The sequence below is a fragment of the Ovis canadensis genome, chromosome 5, assembly GCF_042477335.2.
Source record: "Ovis canadensis isolate MfBH-ARS-UI-01 breed Bighorn chromosome 5, ARS-UI_OviCan_v2, whole genome shotgun sequence".
NCBI lineage: Eukaryota > Metazoa > Chordata > Mammalia > Artiodactyla > Bovidae > Ovis > Ovis canadensis.
Window position 1 is genome coordinate 53,104,607 of NC_091249.1, and position 10,112 is coordinate 53,114,718.

Below are 10,112 nucleotides of genomic sequence, written 5' to 3' on the forward strand. Positions count from 1 at the left end.
CTTACTCCATGGAAGAAAAGCTATGACAAACCTAGACAGCTCATTAAAAAGCACTTTACGGACAAAGGTCTGCAGAGTCAAGCTATGTTTTTTCCAGTAGTCATGCATGGATGTGAGAGCCGCACAGTAGAGAGGCTGAATGCCAAAGAATTGATGTTTTCCAACTGTGGTGCTGGAGAAGACTTCTTGAGAGTCCCTTGAACAGCAAGGAAATCAAACCAGTAATCCTAAAGGAAATCAACTCTAAATATTCATTGGAAGGGCTGATACTGAAGCTCCAATACTTTGACCACCTGATGCGAAGAACTGACTCATTGGAAAAGACCCTGATGCTGGGAAAGATTGAAGGCAGGAGGAGAAGGGAACAACAGAGGATGAGATGGTTGGATGGCATCACTGCCTCAATGGAGGTGAGTTTGAGCAAGCTCTGGGAGATAGTGAAGGACAGGGAAGCCGGGCATGCTGCAGTCCATGCGGTGGCAGAGTTGGACACAACTGAGCGACTGAACAACTCTTCTCTTTGTTTAACAAACGTAGCATCCTGCACCTAATCTTACTTTCCTTCTTTCGGCTCACAGTTCATTTTTGGGCCTCGTGCTGGATGACTTTCCCTTCTTTTTTCACCGCTGCCTCCAAGTGTTTATCCTGGTCCTGTGCTCCCCTTGGTCATCTCGGTCGAAGTCCACTCACTTGAAGTCAGTAGAGGACCCTGGAATAGCTCCCAGCTCTGGCCGCTGGCCTTTGCAGCCTTTCGATTGTCACAGTTAGCAGATGCTCTTCGACTGTGCTTTTTACCAATAACCACCTAACAGAAATTAGAGCAAGCTTTGCGGCAGGCTGGGGATGTAGCTCAGTGGTAGAGCGCATGCTTTGCATGTATGAGGCCCCGGGTTCGATCCCCGGCATCTCCAGGCCAAGCAGTGGTTTCCGTTTTGCTGTCTGTCGACCCCAGAGTTTAGAAATGCAGAATCCAAGGAACCACCCTAAATCGTGCAGTTTGCACAGGTTGTGGGCACGGCGGCGGCCTTCACCCACTCTAGGCTCAACCCCGCGTCAGTGCATTTAAACTTCGGACTGAAAATTCACAGAGTAAGCTCTTCGATGGTGTCAGGATGCAAACATTATTCCTCCTCAGCGCCTGTGTTTCTCAGGGATGGAAAAGGGCTAGGGTGCTGGCAGAAAAGGGCGAGCAGAAAAGGGACGGAAGTGGGAAGGACGGTCAGTCAAGCATGATTGGTAGAGTTTAAATATCTCAGGCTGTCAATAATCTTGTCTTTAGTGGCATAATTTTGTCCCAATTAAGTTCAACTTCAAACCTCAAGCTAGATTCAACCGGAACGCTTCCTTCAAGTAAAAGTTACTGAAACAGAGATTCCCGTGCCCGGCTAGCTCAGTCGGTAGAGCATGAGACTCTTAATCTCAGGGTCGTGGGTTCGAGCCCCACGTTGGGCGACAGGTGTATTTTGCTCTTAACTACCGGAAGGTTGATAATGAGAAATACTTCTGTTCTGATCCATGTGTATAAGTTGATGTTGGCTGCTTGGTGTTACGGTCTTGTTCTTTGGTTACTGTATCCTTTACCTACTAACAGAGCAACATTTTAGAAATTGTTTAAAGAATCTGCAGTGCAGGGGACGTCGGTTGGATCCCCGGTCTGGGAGGAACCCACATTGTCTTGGGCAACTAAGCCTATGAGTCACAAGTGTTCAGCCGGGGCTCTGGAGGCGTAGCCGCAACTACTAAAGCCTAGGTACTCTACAGCCTGAGCTCCACAAAAGATACCACTGCAATGAGAAGCTTGTGCACCGCAATTAGAGAAAGCACCCGCCCAGCAAGGAAGACTCAGTGCAGCCAAAAGTAAATAAATTTTTTTTAATTGTTCAAAATGCATGTAATAAAATTTACCATTTTCACTATTTTTTTTTAAATTATAGCTGATACACAATATGCTAGTTTCTGCTATACAGCAGATATATATATATGTATATATGTCTATGTGTATATACTTTGTCATATTCTTTTCCATTATGGTTTGTTAGAAGACAGTGAATATAGTTCCCTGTGCTATACAGTAGGATCTTGTTCATTTTCACTATTTTAAAATGCATAGTTCTGTGCCTCTAAACACACTCACATTGCTAGGCAACCCTCATCAACATCCATCCTCAGAACTTTTCCGTATTGCCCAACTGCGATTCTACCCAGTGAACATTAGCTCCCTATCTATCTTTCTCGAAGTCCCTGGCAACCACCATTCTACTCTCTGTCTCTATGCATTTGGCTATTCTTTGTTGTTGTTGTTTAGTCACTAAATCGTGTCCGACTCTTTGAGATCCCATGGGCTGTAGCCCACCAGGGATCCTCTGTCCTTGGGATTTCCTAGGCAAGAATACTGGAGTGGGTTGCCATTTCCTCCTCTGGGATCTTCTAGACTCAGAGATCCAACCCACTTCTCCTGCATTGCCTGGTGGATTCTTTACTGCTGTGCCACTCTAGGAACCTCATATAAGATGAATCAAAATTATTTTTCCTTTGTGATTGGGTTATTTCACTTAGCATGATGTCTTCAAGATTCTTCCATGTTGTAGCATGCTCTAAATTTCTTCCTCTCAAGGCTAAACAACAGGGGGTTCCCTTGTGGCTCAGACGATAAAGAATCTGCCTGCTTTGTGGGAGACCTGGGTTTGATCCCTGGGGTCCCAAAGAGTCAGACATGACTGAGCGACTAACATTTTCACTTTTCAATATTCCATTGTATGTATATATCATATTTTGTTTATCCATTTATCTCTCAGTAGACACTTTAGCTCAATTCAGTTGCTCAGTCCTGTCCGACTCTTTGTGATCCCATGGACTGCAGCATGCCAGGCTTCCCTGTCCATCACCAACTCTCCAAGCTCGCTCAAACTTATTTCCATCAAGTCGGTGATGCCATTCAACCATCTCATCCTCTGTCGTCCCTGTCTCCTCCTGCCTTCAACCTTTCCCAGCATCAGGGTCTTTTCAGATGAGTCAGTCTTTTGAATCAGGTGGCCAAAGTACTGCAGTTTCAGGTTCAGCATCAGCCCACTTAGATTCCTTTTATCTTTCAGCAATTATGAATAATGCTGCTGTGAACATGGGTTTGCTTATACCTGTTCTGTTCAAGTTCTTGCTTTCACTTCTTCTGCACATATATCTAGAAGTGTATTTGCTGATCATAAGGTATTTCTATGTTTATTTCTTTTTAATCGTCATACCATTTTCCACAGAGGCTGCATCACGAAATGAGTTTTTAAAACATCTTTTGAGTAGGTAATATACTGTACTGTTCAAAAAGTGAAACATCTATAAAAATATTCAATGAAAAGAATCCAACTTCTATTCTCCTTTCTTAGGCAACAAGTTTGTATCCATGTACATATTCTTCCAGAAAACTTTTAATGCAAAGATATTTTTATTTTCCTCTATTTTACACAAAGATATAATTATAGCTCCGTTACATTTTTATTTTCTTTCTATCTCAAGACATAGAAATTTTACTCAGTCTTTTTTGCAGCTGTCTAATATCCCACTTAGAGGAATCCTAGTTCATTCAGCAGGTCACCTACTGATGGATATTTATAGTTTCCAACCTCTTGCTATTTCAAGTGATGCTGCATTAATAAGCATATAGTGTAGTCCTCATGCACTTTTGAACTTACATTTGTAAGGCAAATTACCAGAAGTAAGATTCCTGGGTCAAGTAAGATTCATTATGTATGAAGCCGCAATTTTACAGAAATAGACAAATCACCAGGCTATGGCTCCTACAGGGTATTATTACTTCCCACCAGCCATGAATGAGACTGATTATTTCTCCACTGCTTTGGTGGCATCAAGCTGCTTGAAAAACAAACCTAACGTGACTGTTCCTATCCCCTTAATATTGCCAGGGTCCCTCATTGTCTGTCTTATAAGATAATAACCATTGCAGGGCCTACAGGATACTACCTACAGAGGAAGAGACCTTCCTTTTGCCTCTCATAGGAGCATACTTGGACAAAAGATTTTGAAGATCACATTGTCACTCGAACTTACGACTTCTAATCCAACTGTATAGGATAACACTATTTTTTCTCTTTTCAGACCTGTTTTTGTGGGAGCCATTGTGTTTTCTTCACTTGCAAAGCCATAACATCATTGGAAGGGCTGTTTAGTTATTTTTTATTTGGCAAATTTTCTCCCTTGGGCAGGAAGACTCCAATCAGGTATAGGAAATTAAATTTGTATGTGATTTTCTATAAGGTTTTGGTATCATGTAGGGCATATATAAATTATTAGATCATGCATGTAGATTGTGAAGTGATCTCAAATAATAATTATATATAATTTATATGTAAATACCGATCAACCATCTACTTGAATATTTTTATTTAAAAATTTCATTTGAAACAGAAAATTATCTCCAGGTTAAAGAACCTGCCTGCAATGCAGGAGACACAGGAGATGCAGTTTTGATCCCTGGGTCAGGAAAATCCCCTAGAGGAGGAAAGGGCAACTCACTCCAGTATTCTTGCCTGGGAAATCCCATAGACAGAGGACCCTGGTGGGCTACAGTCCATGGGATTGCAGAGTCGGACACAACTGAGCATGAACAAGTAGATGGATATTCTGACCAGTCTAAAAATATTCCAATATCAAAAATAAAAATACTCCTGTATCTTTAACAGTTACTGGTTTCCCTTTCCTAAACTTGAGAAAATCATTCTTCTGTGGTCTCTGTAGCATCAGTAGAGATGGTTCAATCATCATCAAATGCTTGCCCCATTATTTCAATGCTATTTATATCATTGGTTTAAGGGTGCAAGTCCCTCTAGAAAAAGGCATATCTCAGTAACATCATGGGGAATGTGAATTTTGGGTAAGGAGGAAGACAAAATGTCAACTAGAGCAAGCTAATTATGGAGGACTCCCTGGAAAAGGAATAATGGCCAAAAAAGATGACCCAGAATGACCTGCTCCTCTAGTCTGTGTCAGGACCAATTGGATTAAAATCACTGCCTATTTTGGGAAACGCTTTCTGCTGTCATTTGAGATATTCAGTGTCTAAGGGCAGTGGAAGGCTTTTGAAAAGGGAAAGGAATATATACTTATTTTGTAATTAATATTCATTGTATTATAGTTACAAATGTTAAAGTCTAATTTTTCTCACGGTTTTAAATTCAATTAAAATATTGTTGTTTTTGTTATAAAGCTAGAAAATTTTGAAACAACCAGAACAATCCCTTTCATTGGTTCTTATGTGAGTTAAAGCCACCTAAAGACATCATCCTGCACATCTAAGCCACTGATGATATTCTCTAAAACATTTTAAATGATAATTACAGACTTTATCTGAACCCTCAATTCACGATGAGGTGAGGGGGGCACTGGTGAGGTCACACAGCTAGGACTTAGAGCTGATGTTTATTTTTTATTTGAAATTTTCTGAATGAACCTGTGTGTTCATCCTAAAAACTCCACATTGTGTTAAAAATTCCTACTGTGTTCTTCATTTGCCTGGGAGTCCTCAAACACATAAAATCCTGTGTCCTCCAGTCATTTTTCTACCCATCTGCAAACAAAACCAGCAAATGGTGTGGATGCAGTCATCAGAATGCAGAGCCTTGGGGGTATAGCTGTGGCTCTTTAACCTCTAAGGTTTGGTAAGGAGGTCTTGGATTTTTCCCCATCCTTAAATACACCAAATTTATGCCTACTTCAGGGCCTTTGAACCTGCTGCCCCCTCTCCCAAAATCCCTTTCTCCAAGATATTTGTAAGGTGGCTGTTTCTTATCTTTCTGACTCAGCTCATTGTCACCTCTTGTGAGGTATCTTTCCTGGACTATCTCTCTAATACTGTCCTCTGCCTACCACTCTGTCAGATAACCCTCATTAATTTTCTCACAGTCTGTATCACTCTCTAAGAGTACTTTTCTGTCTGCTTATTTGTTTGTTTTAATTGCCTATTAGAAGGTAAACATCAGGAGGGCAAGTCTGTTTCACTGGCCTGTCTTTTTCACTGCAGTGTAAATGAATGAATGAATGAATGAATGAATGAATGAATGAATGAATGAAGTTTCCCTTTAACAGTGGCACACCATAGGTTTGTTGCAAGAGTGCAAAGAATCAATGTATGCCCAGCATCTAGAACAGTTTTTTGTCCATGTAAGGATTCAATTCACAAGATTTGTAGCTATTAATATTATTTCCTAACCCTGAAGTTTTATACAGTAACAGAATAACCAGAGGGAAAGGGAGATGATCAATAGAGTGACTATAGAAGGATATATCACGAGATCTATGAGGAATATAAATAAAGGAGCCAGTGGGGTGGGAACTGGTGAATGTAGAGATAAAATAGAAATGGTGAAAGAGAGAAAAGTGTTGAAGCTGAATGATGAGTACTTGGGACTTCTTAACACCATTCTGTCTATTTTAAATTTCTTAATAAAAGTTTAAAAAATAAAAGCAAACTTTTGAGTGAGAGATTTAGGTAAATAATTTTGTAGAGTATTAATGTTGCGTATGTTTGATTGAGGCTTATTTGGGGGGGGAAAAAAAAAAGTAAAGATCCAGCAAAGCTACAATTAAATAGAGCTCTCAGTGTACGTTTACATCCTTTAAAGGATTTTCCTAGGGAACCTCAGACGTGGGGGAGCCAACCTTTGGTCCCATGCATTGTGTCCTGGCACCCATATTTGATTCTTTTATTTTTTACTAAAACAAAAAACAAAAACTTTTCTGAACTTGATTCTTTCAAGAATTCTTCCAAGTGAGGTCCAAAATTATTCTTTATCTAGGAAAAATTAAAGATAGGCCTGAAGTGTGAGTTTCTACCAGGAAACAAGTGTGCTTTCAAATTGTCAGGGCAGCGCTGAAAGGATAAAGGGGCCAATTTTAAAGGGGCTTCTACTGACCAGCAGCAACAATTTAAGCATCAACAAGAGGATAACTTTAGCATTAATTGAAACAAGATGAAACTAATAAAGCTCTCAAGCCCCATTGACAAGTTAGCATTAAATGTAACCCAAAAGAAATACGATCCACATGAGACAACTTCCTGTGGAGCTTATCACCCAGCCCAGCTGCCTCTTTGGTGTTAACTGTGTTGCAGTGGATTTGTTTATTGTCTCCCCAAGGAAGTCAGAGGATATTCTAACGTTAGCTGAGGCAGGGACCAAAGTCCACCTGGTGAAGAATGACAGGACTGAGTGATGATCCTGGCCTCCCCGAGTCTTGGGTGGGCTTGGAGGGGGTACAGCAAGAGACACTCTAACAGTCCAGAGCCTGGGATGCAGGGACTGTACTGATTTATCTCAAATCAGTCAGTAAAATATGAGGGGGAAAAAAAAAAGAAATTGAGTGAGCAGGGGAAACTGGGAAAATTCTTCCACGTGGGGTCCAAAATTCTTCACTCTTCTACGGCTCTAAGTTGTACATCTGGACCCTAGCCGTTTTGGTCGGGTTTACATCTGTAAACCAAGCTAAGGCATATGAGTAAGTATTTTTTTAAAAAGCACTGATAAAGATATGGGCATGAGATTGATTTTGTGTCTGTGAAAGTTACGTGAATGCAGGTAACCTAACAAGCTTTGCCATCACGTAGCTAGTTTTGATTATGCTTTGTCTGCATTTAAGATGTGAAAGTGCTTTCACTGCCAGGGCCTGGGATTTGATTCCTGGCCTGGCAATTAAAATCTCTCAAGCTGCGCAGCACGACATCCCAACCTTCCACCCCGCCCCCCGCCTCCGCACAACCAACACCCACCCCACCCCCCGCCCCGCCCCAACGCAAAAAGAAAACAAAAAAACCCTGCGAAACTTTATTTTAAAAGAATTTGATTTACCACTTAGATATTTTATCTATTTGACTTTCAAGCTTGACAAGTCCGAGGGAAAGAAGTAGTTGCCTCTCGCTCGTGTAAATTGTTGTACCGTCAGGTGTATGAAAGTGTAAACCCCATTTTCCATGCATAGAAGCAGGCTACCCTTCTTCAGAAGTCCACACCGTGTGCCTGTCTGCAGACATCTTTCAGGCCGGGAACTCTGGCCTGGGGACTCCCAAGTACCGCTGGTCTGCTTCTCTGAAGCCTTCGCTGACGTTTTGCCCTTGACCTCTGGAGCCCGTTTCGTAACGCACCCTTGGAGTCGCATAGGCACGCAGCAGATGCGCAGCAAGTGAGGACGGATGAAGAAGGCGGCTGACCGAGACACCTGTGGAGAGGCTGATGTTCTTTTTACTGTTCTATTCTGCCGCTGAAGACGGATGCGTAGGTGCAGGCCGGGAGTGAAACCAGTCAGGATAGAAAAACTCAGACTCGCTCACGGTGGTGTCCCGTAAGGTGAAGGTTGTCGCGCTAATATCCGTCAGCGCTGAGCGGGAACCAGTCACCAGCAGGTCTCTGGCAGAACCAGGTACTTTCTCGGCTAGGCTAACTTGAATTTCTCACGGTGCCCTGTTTCATTCCGCATTCTCCGTCCTTTAGCTCCGTCTGCTACTTCCTCTACCCCACATTTAGTCACCTCGTGTGACGTGTCTGTGGCTCAGTGGCCTCACCTGCAGGAGAGGGAGACACCAACAACAGGACCAGACAGTCAGCGTGATTGTGATAGATGGTGAGGTTATTACTGCTCTTTCTTGTGAACTCTCTTTCCCAGCCTGACTTCCACTATATGATGCCAACGCACTTGTACTCTTTACTATTTCATTTGTCTCTGAGTGGCATTCCTGCCTTCTGATCTTCTAGGATTTTAAGTTCTGTGAAGGATGGCTCTCATGACAGACCACCTTCTTTTGCGCTACAGACCTAGAGATCCGTAATATACTCGCTTGAAGTGAACTGGTAATAGATTGGAAAAGAGAGCGGTAGGATAATACTGTAAAAGCTAAGCATACTTTTACGCACATACATTCCAGGGACAGATGACAGAACTTGACAAATTAACTAGAAGAAAGTGGTTGTAGCTGGGGAAAATAAGAACATTTTTCTTTGTTTCCGCCCGGTTTCGAACCGGGGACCTTTCGCGTGTTAGGCGAACGTGATAACCACTACACTACGGAAACACCTGAAGTTTATCCTTTCCAAATCGCTTATAGAGTATAGTCATTGTCATTGCCCAGGTCCTCCTCCTACCTCACCTGCTGGGTCAGAGCCTTTGGAACAATTCTGCACTAGGACATCGGTCCCCTGGTGGCCCCAGGTAGCAGTGTTTGTCAAACTTGTGGAGCACGACCGGTTGGTAGGTTGTGAAATCAGTCAGGTTCAGCAATTAAAAAACAAAGGCGTGAATGAAAGCAGCGAGCCTCGCCCAAGGGAAGGTAAAACGTGGATAACCCTTTTCATTATCTGTCTTCTAGGGAGACTGCTGATGCTGGATAAGATTGCCGGCAGGAGGAGAAGGGGACAACGGAGGATGAGATGGTTGGATGGCATCACCGACTCAAAGGACATGAGTTTGGGTAAACTCCGGGAGTTGGTGATGGACAGAAAGGCCTCGAGTGCTGCGGTTCCTGGGGTCGCAAAGAGTCGGATACGACTGAGCTACTGAACTGAACTGAACTGAGGGGGACTGCTGCCGGGTTTAAATTTTCACATAATATGTACTCTGTTGATAGTTACGCTCCAAAGGATTCAAATACAAAGTACATGAGATATGAAAATATTTCTGTCAAAATATACGTTAAATAGAAAAGCAACAATGAAATTAATTTTACATATGCTTTCAGAATAACTATTTTTTAGAAATAATATAAAATTATTAAGAATAAAGGGGAGATTGAAACATATCAAGTTTTAAGTCGATGTTACTTAAATAAAGCTGACATTTTTATTAAATTTTGAAAATGTAGTGAAATCTCGTAAGTACCTTATAAAAATAAAATTCATCAGTCCTAGCATTCGATGCCCAGAATTGGGATGAAATTTAACGTATATTATATGTAGTTTACACGTATGCAAACTTAAGAGCAGTATGGATGGTTTAAAATACTGCAAAGTGTTTTTCTGCCACCAGCGCTGGTGGCCAAAGACCAAGGTAACCAGGAATTGGAAAAGAGGCTGAGTCGTACTGAGTGGGGATTCTTAATGTGTGAGTAGGGATTCTGTGAC

At 42.0% G+C, this 10,112-nt stretch overlaps 1 long non-coding RNA gene and 3 other non-coding genes across 4 annotated transcripts; 3 read left to right on the plus strand and 1 right to left on the minus strand.

Moving 5' to 3' along the window:
- The first annotated feature begins 839 nt into the window (after positions 1–839).
- Positions 840–911, plus strand: TRNAA-UGC (transfer RNA alanine (anticodon UGC)). The gene has a single exon. It is a non-coding gene; the product is annotated as a tRNA-Ala (tRNA).
- A 468-nt stretch (positions 912–1,379) lies between these two features.
- Positions 1,380–1,452, plus strand: TRNAK-CUU (transfer RNA lysine (anticodon CUU)). Its single transcript has one exon. It is a non-coding gene; the product is annotated as a tRNA-Lys (tRNA).
- Positions 1,453–7,791: 6,339 nt separating this feature from the next.
- On the plus strand, positions 7,792–9,848 carry LOC138441231 (uncharacterized). Its single transcript, XR_011257284.1, has 2 exons — positions 7,792–8,418; positions 9,362–9,848. It is a non-coding gene; the product is annotated as an uncharacterized lncRNA (long non-coding RNA).
- Positions 8,995–9,067, minus strand: TRNAV-AAC (transfer RNA valine (anticodon AAC)). Its single transcript has one exon. It is a non-coding gene; the product is annotated as a tRNA-Val (tRNA).
- Positions 9,849–10,112: the final 264 nt, after the last annotated feature.